Source organism: Mus pahari, chromosome 11 (genome assembly GCF_900095145.1).
Source record: "Mus pahari chromosome 11, PAHARI_EIJ_v1.1, whole genome shotgun sequence".
Taxonomy (NCBI): domain Eukaryota; kingdom Metazoa; phylum Chordata; class Mammalia; order Rodentia; family Muridae; genus Mus; species Mus pahari.
In genome coordinates, this window is record NC_034600.1 from 62,561,417 (window position 1) to 62,575,551 (window position 14,135).

The following is a 14,135-nucleotide window of genomic DNA, read 5'->3' on the forward strand; positions in this document are numbered from 1 at the left end:
ACATTGAAGCTGTACAGTAAGCTTTTAGTGATACTGAAGCAATTCATTGTGCCTTTGGACATGTTGCTTCATAAACCCCTAAAGTTTAAGTAAGGTTAAATTTAAAATATTTTTTCCTTCAAAGATTCTTTTAAAGAAATTATTGAAGTATTTCTGTATAATTTCTAAGTCTCTGGAATAACATCTGATTTTTATCTGAGACACAAAAGTCTATGGTACATTCACTATCACAAATATCTTCAGGGTTATCCAACAAAATTGTATTTCTAGAGTNATTTTGGATTTCCTTCCTTGTTTTTCACAGATATAAAAAGCACAAATTTGTTGCATGAGCCCTGGATGATGATGATGATGATGATGATGATGATGATGATTTTGATCAGGAGTTATAAATAAAAGCCTGTAAATTTGGTCTATATCTAAGAAAAGAAGCTGAAATCAGAAGCATGGTATCTTTGAGGAGACAGTGAAAAGCATCACTGGCACATTCTGAAAGAATAAAGTGTAGATGATGTCACTATATTTAATTTCAATTGACCTTGTATGTCTATTGCAGAAACTCTAAGGGCCATCCTCTGGAAAATGATAGTGAACTGCCATGTACTTGACCACATCTTGACCCAGTTGCAGTGACTGATTCAATTACAGAGTCTTCATAGGATCCGATTAACTAGAAGGACTCTAAGCTCTAATGATTTGCATCATTATGAACTTTTTTTTTTAATCAGCAAAGGACACAGTGCTGCATGTTACATCTCCTTCACTAGTTAAAAAAAAAATGTGTTCAATGTTGGTTATAAACAGAATGTTATCAGTAGTCAGATAATCCTTTGGCTATTTATGCAAGAAATCATATGATCAAGAAGAATATAACAGAGAAATCTCAAGTTGGTTATAGAATCATAATCAAAATAAGATGTAGAGGAGAGAAATAAAGAACAAAGATAAGGGCAGAAACTGTACCAACCCAAGCTGGAGTTAGAGCAATTTTTTTTTCAATAATTTTGATTCAAGTATATGTTGGAATCTTCCAAGAAACACAGTCTTTGGGGGAACAAGGAAAAATGCTGTCTAGTAAGTGGCATTTGTGTGCACAGTTTGACATGAACATTTCTATATTATAATACACTATTAGCATTCTGTAGAGAATGGTACTTCTTTTGCAGGAGCAGAACTTTTAGTGACGGTACTATTGCTTCTGGAATATGGAGAGCAGACTAAGAAACCATACATCATATGAACAATCATTCCACACTTTTTATATATTTATTCTTTTAAAGTGGGGAAACGCGAGCACTGAAGTGCTTATATGGAAGCCAGAGAGCAACTTTCAGCAGTCAGCAATCTACTTTCTCCATGTGGGTCCAAGAGTCAAACCTCAGGCCGCCTGCCTTGTGGGACATTTTCATCCTCAATGAACTATTCTTCAGGAGATTAATAAACCAAGAAAGAAGAGTCATGTAAACCCTTGTACAAGACACTATCACAAATCAAAGTGAAGGATCTAGAAAATTTCTCCAATAAGCCGACTGCTTCTGCAATTACACAGTGTGGAATTTGAAACTCACAGTACTGTAAATTTAAGCTGAGCAGAAGAACCTTAGCAAAAGTTAAAGGAAGTGATAGAAACTAAAAGAAGAGAATTATAATTGGTGATACTTAAAGTACAAGTAAGTTTTACTTGTTGTACATATTTTACTTGTCTGAGATTTTAATTGTCTATACATATAACTAAAATTTCATGCACATCAAACTCACTATAGCCCCTAAGCAATACATAGGAATAGAAAAATAAATGAGAACATCCTGCTTGAAAAATAATTATGGAACTAGTGGAGAAATAAATATTTAAATATAAAACTATGACTAAGTAACATATTGAAAACAAATTACTAAGATGATGGTTATAAAATAAATGGGAAGTACTAATGAAATACGATCAAATAAGTTGAACCTTAAATAACATGTAAAAAAGTAAACAAATATAACATAGCACATGACATTTAGAATTTAATGCATCCATATAACTCAAGCAGGTCAGGATGCAGGAGATGATGTACAGGCCTCAGAGGTCTTGCTTCCCCTGGCTTGCTTAGCTTTCTTTCTTTTCTTTCTTTTTTTTTCTTTTCTTTCTTTCTTTTATTATTTTATTAGATATTTTCTTTATTTACATTTCAAATGCTATCCCGAAAGTTCCCTATACCCTTCCCCTGCCCCTGCTCCCCTACCCACCCACACCCACTTCTTGGCCCTGGCCTTCCCCTGTGCTGGGTCATATAAAGTTTGCAAGACCTAGGGGCCTCTCTTCCCAATGATGGCCGGTTAGGCCTTCATCTGCTACATATGCAGCTAGAGACACGAGCTCTGGGTGTACTAGTTAATTCATATTGTTGTTCCACCTATAGGGTTGCAGACCCCTTTAACTCCTTGGGTACTTTCTCTAGCTCCTCCATTGGGGGCCCTGTGTTCCATCCAATAGATGACTGTGAGCATCAACTTCTGTATTTGCTATGCACTGGCATAGCCTCATATGAGACAGCTATATCATGATCCTTTCAACAAATTCTTGCTGGCATATGCAATAGTGTCTGGGTTTGGTGGCTGATTATGGGATGGATCCCTGTGTGGGGCAGTCTCTGGATAGTGCATCCTTTTGACTTAGCTCCAAACTTTGTCTCTGTAACTCATTCCGTGGGTATTTTGTTCCCTATTCTAAGGAGGAATGAAGTATCCACATGTTGGTTTTCCTACTTCTTGATTTCATGTGTTTTCCTATTGTATCTTGGGTATTCTAAGTTTCTGGGCTAATATCCAAAACAACCTTGAGATTCTACCTCACACCAGTCAGAATGGCTAAGACCAAAAATTCAGGTGACAGCCAACGTTGGCGAGGATGTGGAGAAAGAGGAACACTCCTCCATTGCTGGTGGGATTGCAAGCTTGTACAACCACTCTGGAAGTCAGTCTGGTGGTTCCTCAGAAAATTGGACATTTTTCTACCAGAAGGTCTAGCAATACCTCTCCTGGGCATATACCCAGAAGATGTTCCAACTGGTAATAAGGACACATGCTTCATTATGTTCATAGCAGCCTTATTTATAATAGCCAGAAGCTGGAAATAACCCAGATGTCCCTCAACAGAGGAATGGATACAGAAAATGTGGTACATTTACACAATGGAGTACTACTCNGCTATTAAAAATAAATAATTTATGAAATTTTTGGGCAAATGGATGTATCTGGAGAATATCATCCTTAGTGAGGTAACCCAATCACAAAAGAAGTCACTTGATATGCACTCAGCTTCCTTTCTTGTAGAACCCAGGACTACCAGCCCTGTGATGGCAAAAGCCACAATGGACCCTCCCACCCTTGGTCACTAATTGAGAAAATGCCTTACAGATGGATCTCATGGAGGCATTTCCTCAACAGAGGCTCCTTTCTCTGTGAGGACCCTAGCCTGTGTCCCGTTGGCATACAAAACCAGCCAGTACATGTGTGTAACAGTCCTGGGCAAACCTCATGACTAGGAGTAGTTTGCCAACACAAAATAAATTCTGTTTTCTGGTAGGTTTTATTTATTTATTTATTTTTTTTTTTGGTGTGTGTGAACTTTTTGTATCACTTTGTTTTGGGGGGGGGCAAGGAGAATGTTTTGTTTTGTTTTACTGGAATGTTCATAGTTATTTTATTTTCATTTTTGTTTATTTGCTTCCTTTGCTTTCATTTTGAAGGTATGAAATAACAAACGTGAAGACAGAGAGGATCTGGGAGGATTTGTGGGCAGGAAAACTGATCAGAATACATTGAATGAAAATAAAATTGAATGAATGGTTTCACATGTCACATATTTAGTAGGAACACAAATTAGTGCAGACATTATAGGAAACAGAATAGAAGTATCTCCAAAAATTAAAAATAGAGATAATTTATAACCCACCAATGTCACTGATGATAGTTTATACAAAGTGAAATTGATCTCCCTATGTCTTGCATATAGCCTATGATGTTTATTGAAGCAATGCTCTGCATCGACAGGAAGTGGAGACAATCCAAGTCACCATCCTCTGGCAAGTGATAAAGAAGTTATGATGCCACTCAGAGTAATGCCATTAGGCCAGGTCTGAGAAGAAAAAAAATGTCATTCTTAGTACAAACAGGAACAAATCATAACGATGTCCCAAATGAGCTAATCTGGAAACACCCACAGCTGCAGAATAGGGTTCATACAAATGGCATTTAAATAGATGGCTTTGCAAAAACTTATAACATAGTGGTGATTTGCTGAAACTGGGAAAGTCAGTTGGTTAACAGAGATGGAAACAGTAAAATAAGAACGAGGTGAACATAATGATGCATGTGTATTGCATATAGCTACACAGTCAGCCAGAAACCCTCCTTTTCTCATTCCATTTAAACTGAATCCATAAACGCACATCAGAAGACTGTGCATGCATGATCTTTGCACAAATTGGTCTTTGTTATTTTTAGAGATAAAGTGAAGTCATGACATTGTTTTAAAAATCCATGCACATATTTTTGTATAGAGCACATTGACACCTCTTTACCTACTTAGAACAGGTCCTTGCAATTAGTTGGAATGTAGACTCTGTATTTATGAGTACATATCAATATTTTGATGGTGACTCTACTTTTCTGCTAGGGTCCCCCTTCTGTTTTATTTGCAGTTTCATTTCTTTGCCATTCAAGAAATGACATTCTTACACTAAATAAATTCAAAAGCTTCCTAATTTATTTATCAGGCTTTCCTCCTCCTAAGAAAGCCACATCATTCTACACTCATCTACTGACAGATGAATGGCTGATCTTGCAGCTTGTTCTGCTGATTCAAAATACAATAGAGGAGGAAATCTCACATGAAGGACAAGGTGGTCAGAACCAAAGACAGACTCATTGCAGATCTCTAACACGTACCTAATACAAACTATGTTTTGTCTCAAATTGGAAGAGCGTGACGATCATGTAAGAAATATATGACCCAGCACAGGGGAAGTCCAGGGCCAAGTAGTGGGAGTGGGTGGGTAGGGGAGCAAGGGCGGGGGTGGAGTATAGGGAACTTTCGGGATAGCGTTTGAAATGTAAATAAAGAAAATAATAATAAATTAATTTAAAAAAAAGAAATACAAGGATAATAGAGTGCTTCTTTTCCATTCTTGTAACAAGAAGTAATGGATCTGAACTTCTCCTTTTTAATCAGCTGATAATATATATATATAATATTATATATATATATATATATATATAATGACTAAACTGGATTTTTTAATTAAATTTGGTATTGATAAACAATAATTAACCTATATATACATATATAATATGTGTGTGTACATATACATGTGTGTGTGAAGATATTAATATATGTATATATGTGTATATCCTTATAAATCATAACACTACATATTCATATTGCTTGGCAAGCTAAGTAGTTTAATAGTTCGTACATTTTTAGTTCTTATTGCTTTTTAAAGTGTTATGTTTATCCAGATCACAATAAAAATGCCAATTCCGCGGGGCTTCGTGGCACACGCCTTTAATCTCAGCACTAGGGAGGCAGAGGCAGGAGGATTTCTGAGTTCGAGGCCAGCCTGGTCTACAGAGTGTGTTCCAGGACAGCCAGAACTACACAGAGAAGCCCTGTCTCGAAAACAACAACAACAAAAGTAATTTAAAAAAATTCTAATTCCTGGAAAGGAGAAATGGTTTAGTTATGTGTTTTATTGTTCAAGTATGAGCAATTGAATTTTAATCCTGAGTTCACACACACACACACACACACACACAAAGCCAAGTACCATGCTGAACACCACACCAGTAATTCCAGTGCTTTAGGTGAATGGATCAGTACTTGGAGACTTGAAGATCACTGTAGCTCCCTGTTTGGACAGTTTAGAAAAACCAGTGATCCTCAAATACAGAAATTATGACTGAGCCTCAAAAACAAGCAGTAGAGGATTAAAGAAAGATAAATGTTGTGGGTGTCCAAGAACTGGAACACAAATGAAAAAATACCCTATCCCATGTCATACACACACACACACACACACACACACACACACACACACACACCCTATTGTTTACATTGACTTCAAAAATAGTTATGCAAATAACTAGACAAGCTCTTTGTCACCTCGGTGAAGTTACTTCAGATTACCCACCAGAAACTGTCCTGAATTTACTGAGGACACTTCAGGCTGACACGGCGGTGTGTCAAACAGACAACACTAGTTATAATCTGAATTTGTTTTGAACACTGAAACTTGTTTTGTTCTGAGTGGATGTGGGTGGGAGAGATATTATGTGCAATCTGTCAGATTTCTTGATTTAAAAATGCTTTTCAGAAAAACAAAAGTCTCATGCCAGAAACACTCAGTTAAAGAAATGACATTGAAAAGGGAAAGGAAATTGTCATCTTTAATTATTCAAAGCATTGTTATGTCTTAACATTAATAGAAACTCTAAATTAATGGCAATGTCAGAAGATTAAAATGTTAGGGTTTGTCTTTTTTCTCAAAGACGCCTTGCCACTACATAGAATATATATGGATTCTATCACTCGAGTCTGTTATTGCTGTAACACTCTACGGACATTATACAAATATAACAAATCTATTAACAACCTGAGCAAGAGAATGGTCAAGAGTATTTGGAATTGATTCTGCTAGAACTTTGCTTCTTAGGGTGATGGTAGGTTGCTTTTCAGTAAAGCTATGCTACTGGCTCTTGTTTCAAGCCTGTTCCAGCATGGCCAGTGAAGGCAGCCTGGGTCTGATTACTTGAAATCTTTACTTCAGAGTTCTGCCTAGCAACACAAGTTTTCAAGCTCAAATTTTGAGACATGAGAGATTACTCAAAAAATAGTATGGAAGACTGACTAATACATTTGTGATAAGTAATGTAATTATAAATGTTCAGGTTTCATTACAACTATATGGCAAGGGAAAAAAGTAAAGGGGAGGAAACCCCCCCAAAACAAAAAATACATTTATTGAATTATCATAGAACAGCCTTCGTATTTGATATAGGAACTAGAAATAATTATTGCCTTTAATTATTATACTGAAAAGATGAAGAAATAGGGAATCCATTTCCATTCTGAAGCTACTTTGAAGAAGCAAGTGAAAATAGTTTGAAACCTACTAATTCCATTTCAGAAACTTTGGTGATGTGTCATAACGTGACTTCCTTTGCAGTAACCTTTGAGGCAACTGAGGGGGAGGAAGGCATTTGCCTGGGGTTTACAGTAAACCTGCAATTGTATTTTTATATACAATTACAATAAGAACTGAAATAGTGAAAGAACCATAATTTAAGTGCAGTGTGTACTTTCTTCAAAATACTTCTTTCTAGGATTTCATTCTGACAAGCTGTCTTTAAACACAATAGAAAGTATCTGGAAGGCTCCACTATGTGAACAGAGAATCAATTGTAGACTGAGATGCTACTATTCATATCACAGCTGAGGTTCTCGGATGAGAGCTGATAAGGTACCAGGAATTTCACAGGAAAATTAGAGCTAAGTTGTATCTTGAAAATTCATCTCACTGTGGATAGCAGGGAGAATGAGAGCTTTCCCAGAATTCTCTCAGTCAACTTGAACTCTCAGTATAATATCCTAATAAATATGCATATTATATTATAAGATGTTATATGTTGAAACAGCAATTTTCTTTTATCCATTTCACTACTCGTGGTGATAGAAACTGGAGTTCAATGACCATAAGATGCCAAATGTGTTTTCTGTTTTACATACATTCTAATATATTCAGAATGTGCAGTTTTCAGCTTTTTTTTTTCAGAGTTTTGCTCTGCAAAGTCATCATGTGTTTGTGTGGAGGAGGTAAATCATAACCACAATATGATTGTTTCCCATCAATAGCTATTTCCACCAAGTAACGATCTAGAGTATAGGACAAAAACCACATGCTAGTTCATGCAAGCCAAGCTGAAAGGAGAAAATGGAAATTACACAACAACTGAAAGTCTAAAGTGGCCGTGGATGCTGCTTCAACTTTCCCATTCCAGACCTGCTTTGTCTTCATTTGCATTAAATTCCCAGCTTCACCAAGTGACTAGAGACCTAATTTAATCTGCCATATACTGAAGAATCATCCATTGTATTAACCTTGGGATTTTATCAAAGTGAAAACATAAAGGTTTACAGAAGAATATAGAATTGTGAAAAGGATAAATGTCTTCCATTATAAAAGTACAACTATACTATGAATACTATAACACAATGTGTGAGCAACAGTGATATCCTACGACGTTCTTAGGGAAATACATTATTTTATCAAACTTCAAAAAGTATTAAAGATTTAGAGCTAAGACTGAGAGAAACAGGAAATGGAAATGCAAGTTGTTATCTGATCATTAAATATCATAGCTTTCTTAAAAAATTTGATCCTTTAGAAAAACATTTTGAGCTAAATAAAATGTGTTATAGCATGAACTCAATATGTTTCATGTAGCTTCTTATTTAAGAAAATATAATATTGCACACAAAAAAATTTCAAAAGTAAATGCAACTTTGCCATTATTTACATTAGCACAAAAGCAAGCACACGTGAGATGAAAGGGATACAAATTTTAAGCTAATTATAACAGTATATTTTCCAGTGTATATATGGTAATTTTCATAGTTTTGATTCATAGAAATTTTAGAAACCCATGTTAAGTATTGACACATCTGTTCCTTCTATTTTAATATTTTACACGAACATAGTACTTTTGATAATACAGAACATTTATTAATTGTCATAGACAGAATTCATAACTTGTTCAGAGTTTCTTAACATTTTACTTAATGTCATTTTTCTCTTCCCAGGTCCCAAATAAGAAACACATTGTATATACTCGTTATATCCCTTAGAATCTTCTTGACCTTTAACATTAATTATTGTGGTTAACACTCACAACAAATGGGCAGACAGAGGGAGACACTGGGCTTACCATGTGATGTTTGAAACCTCAAAGGCACTTCACTGGTGACACATTTCCTCCAACAAGGCTGTAGCACCTAATCCTTGCAAACAGTTCTATCCCCTGGTAACTAAGGAGTCAAGCCTCTGAGCCTATGGCACCACTTTGGTTTAAACCACCACACTTGTACTTCAGGGCTTTTTCATACTATAGTGCAGATGGGTGGCACCCGTTTGTTTCACGTGACAGCTCACTGGGAATACCTAGCTTCTTTTCTTTTTTGACATTTTATTGATTCTTTGTGAATTTCATACCATACACCCTAATCCCCCTCATCTCCCCATCCCTTCCTATCTGCCCTCTGTCCTTGGCCTCTGACCTTCCCCCATAAAAGACATAAAAAAGATAGCATGAAAACTACAAAAAAAAAAAAAAAATCTCGTACTAGAAACTGCAGTGTATCACAATATCACAGTGTCCCACAGTATATGCTTTTGTCTACACAACTTCATTGAAAATAGTCTGGAGGCCTCTGGCTTCTACTATACTGTCAATACTGGATCCTCACAGGGACTCCTCTTGGATATGTTTTTCTAGCCCATTGTCATGAAGATCCTGATACTTTGGATCTACAGGACTGGCCCTTTCCTATACTTTAGCAGCTCATAGATGGGCTAGGTATTGGTGTGGACCAACACAAAGCCCTGGATCTGGACCTGGGAGGTATTTGAATCTTTCAGCCAGCTCTCCTGCACTCTCTCCATCCATCTCTGCTCTGGCTACCTTCCCCCATGCTGTAGCCAGCAAGGAGCAGGGACAGCTCTCTCCTGCTCTTAAGTCTTAGGGGCTAGCTACTGTGCTCCCCAGGCAACGTGGATGGCCTGCTCTATTGAGTGCAGCAGCAGCCAGTGAGAGTCAAGGACATGTTTCCAACACTCTTGAACTCTCATGATCTCTGAATGTCCTGAAACTCACTCTGTAGACCAGGCTGGTCTCGAACTCAGAAATCTGCCTGCCTCTTCCTCCCAAGTCCAGGGATTAAAGGCCTGTGTCACCACTGCCCAGTAAGTTAACATTTTATATGAAATGTATTTTGTACTTTTCATTGATGTTTATATCAACTTTTAGTACTAAAACAATCTTTTTTTACCTTTACAGAAGAAATTATTTATATTGAAAATACATAGATTTGAAAAGAGGAATTATGGCAGTACATTCTGAATGTTTAGAACAAAGTGACTCTAAATAAAGATATTTTTGATGACTGTTTTCCCTTTGGACATTTGTGTGACATCATCCCTAAACCCATGTAAAAATTAAGTATGCTTTTGATGAAAATAACCTATAACAAACTGTCAACATGTCCTCAGATCATGTATCTAGTATGAGAAAACATTATGAGAAACAAAATGCAATGAGCAATATAGGTTTTTGTATTCCATGCCTAATTTACCAGGGTAAAGTAGCCAACTATTAAGGAGTCCTAACCTCTGGAATCTAAAGGACAAAGGGTAGAACTTTGCCATTAGAATGTGAATCCGAAACTAAAATATGATAAATAATCCCTTAAGAAAACTTGTTTAAAAAGCCATTCTATTATAACTCATTCTTGTCATGCCTCCTTTCGTGCAAAGGAGAAAATGTCCCTCTTGTGTGCAGTACATGTTGGTTTGATTGACGACAAGAAAGTAAAGTCAGTAGATGGAAAGGTGATACTAACCAGAATTATGCATCTCAATGAGATATAGATTAGAAGTAAAGTTGCAGGCCACTCAGACTCATCCATCCTACTGACCCAGACAAGCTCAAAGCATGTTCATTAAATATTCTAAAACAATGATTCATCTGAGACAGAATAAGAGCAAGTAAAAAAAAATCCTCAAGTATGTTGGCTTTAATATTTTAAAATAATTAACTTTGTATAGTTCACCTGGAGGAATTAGCATTTCTGTCATTGAGAAATGAAGGCTAGTATAAAAATTAATTTAATTAAAATAAAAAAAAATCAGTGTGTACATATGCACTTGCGGGTTAAAAGTGAGTTATAACTACCCTCTAATCTGACTTTGGTAATGAAATGGTTGTACATTTGTTATAATGTCACGGTTTAAGTTCACTATGGGAGACAAAGTTGTTTTCCTTCACTGTACTTTGTTAAGTGTTGATTAAATGCTCTTTCCATTTAAACTTAACAAACCTTATCTTTCCAACTCCCATGTTCCATGTGAGAAGCGGTAATATTTTTCTGTCACTATGTGACCAACTGAAGAACTAAATCATGTTATCTCTGACAGAGAAAATCACTTCTTTATTGAGGTTAGATCTAAAAACAGATCCCACATAGCAGAGCTTGGCTTCTCTGTCTTCAGAAAGCACTTCTTAACCATTTTTTTCCCTGATTTTTCTAGTCACAATAGTTTCTATTCAAGAGATAACTGATCTTACTTTCCATTTTTCCAGTTACAAAATATGGTATATTTTTATAATATATCAAAGAAGATAACATATTTTAGGATAAAGAGTATTTTAGACAAACTTCCACATATCCTATGTACATAACCTTTAAATAACTGGGAGAATATGGTTTAGAGGGAGGAAATCTAAATATTTTTACTTGCAGACACAATGCGTTTAATTCAGTAAACATCAAACTCTGTCTACTTTATGAAGAAAGGTTGAATTTATGGAAATCTAATTAGCCAATTCAGCCCCTTGAATAGTTTAAACATTCAAACACAGAAAATATAAAGTCTGAAATATGTTTCTCCAAACTGAGAGTTTTAACAGTAAGTCAAATTGAAATGTATGCATAATTTTATTTTTGTTAAATCATTGTAATTAGTACATGAACAATCATCTCTGTGTGATCACGGCGCAGACTTGTAGAATGACTTGGTTGTCTCTTTTGCTGCCATTGTGTGCTCAAATGTTCTCTTCTGCTTCTCTAGTGTTTATGTGAATATATCCTGTATACTATTTATGATTTCATAGAGTATTTGACTCCAGTGTCCAGTCTACAGTCTTTGCTCATATTGGAGTAATTCATTCACATAGCCTCTTGAAGTACCCATGAGAGCGGGGTTACTTGTCAGAAATGTTCAAGTTTGAAAGAACACCTCAACAATGATACGAAATAAGGAATAATTCAAAAATAACATAAAATTATGACAGAAGGATACATTATTCTTAGGTTGCTTTTAAAGGTATTTTAATATCATAGAGTATTTTAAAAACCAAGGACATTTGACACCAAACTCTTATTACAATTAGATATAATATGAATAAATATGTACTTTTGATGCTAGACCACAATGGCCCTGGGCACTTAGGACAAGAAGCAAACCTTCTTTACCCAGCACCCCAGTGATTCCCTCATATCAGGAGAGAACTATCTACACTAGTTTCATTTGAAGATATCTAAATAGCATCACAAGGAGACAGTTATACTCCAGGTCTGTGTAAGAAACTTGAAGAGTAGAAACTACTTCATATAACGTTCAATAAAAAGGCCCTAATTTAATTTTGACTGTAGAATTCATTACAGCTCCTTTTCAGGTCATTGTCTTTTCCTTTTTTATTCGTTTTTTCATATATTATCATTTAGTAAAATTCTCCTCCCTCTCTCTCTTTAAAACACATATAAACACACATGCAAAGAATATTGAACAAACACTAATAAAATAGAATAATAAAACAAAGTGCCTCTCCCAACACTAAAAGGCATGGAGTTTGTTACTTGTTCTCAAATAACTGGTGGGTCTGTGATTGATTTATACTCCGTGAAACTCTACTGCAGAAAACTAATACTCTCTTTTCAAGCAGACATCATTCATTGCAGAGGCATGCTTTATTTAGAGTGAGACAGTGTCCACTTCCCACTCTTAAAGCTGGGACCCTGTCTGGATGCACCTGTGCTAATCTGCATGATGCTTCAAGTCTCTGTGAGTTCACACGGGTAGCTGTTCTCTTGTGTCTGAAAGAAAATGTAACCATGGAGTTTTCTATCACCTCTGGCTAAAAATGCTGCTCCTGCTCCTCCTCCTTCCTCCTTCCTCCTTCCTCCTTCCTCCTTCCTCCTTCCTCCTTCCTCCTTCCTCCTCCTTCTCCTTCCTCCTCCTCCTCCTTGTACTCGTCCTCCTCGTCCTCCTCCTCCTCCTTGTCCTCATCCTCGTCCTCGTCCTCGTCCTCCTCCTCTTCTACATATAAAGATTTCATAAAGACATAGCAATATGTACTGAGAATACCTCCAAAATCTCTCAGTCTCTGAACATTGTCTAGTTTAAGTCTCTGTTCTTATCAGGGTATTTTGAAAAACAAAGAACTTATAAAATATTATACTCACTTTTCTCTCCCAGTAATGATTTGTGAAAATATGTTGAAAGATTGGGCAGTTTGCCAGTGAGCTTCATGTATATATCTGTACTTATAAATGCAACATATTGACAATAGCCAAATTCCTGCTACACTGGTTCTCTCATGCTCCTTGCAGAAATCTCCACAGTCCAAAACATCTGTCCTTCTTTCAGAAATTTGTCCTGGACAGAGTCTCTACCCCAAGCAACGATAAACTTCCTTTCTTTTTTTTAATTTATTTATTATTATTTTCTTTATTTACATTTCAAATGCTATCCCGAAAGTTCCATACACCCCACTCCCGCCTCTGCTCCCCTACACACCCAATCCCACTTCTTGGCCCTGGCCTTCCCCTATGCTGGGACATTTAAAGTTTACAAGACCAAGGGGCCTCTGTTCCCAATGATGGCTGATTAGGCCATCTTCTGCTACATATGCAGCTAGAGACTCAAGCTCAGGGGGTACTGGTTAGTTCATATTGTTGTTGTACCTACAGCGTTGCAGCACCCTAAAACTCCTTGGGTACATTCTCTAGCTCCTCCATTGGGGGCCCTGTGTTCCATCCAATAGCTGACTGTGAGCATCCACTTCGGTGTTTGCCAGGCACTGGCATACCCTCACAAGTGGCCACTAAATCAGGGTCCCTTCAGCAGAATCTTGCTGGCATGAGCATTAGTATCTGGGTTTGGTGGCTGATGATGGGATGGATTCCTGGATCGGGTAGTCACTGGATAGTCCATCCTTTCACCTTAGCTCTAAATTTTGTCTCTGTACCTATATCCTTTCATGGGTATTTTGTTCCTTATTCTAAGGAGGAATGAAGTATCCACACAATGGTCGTT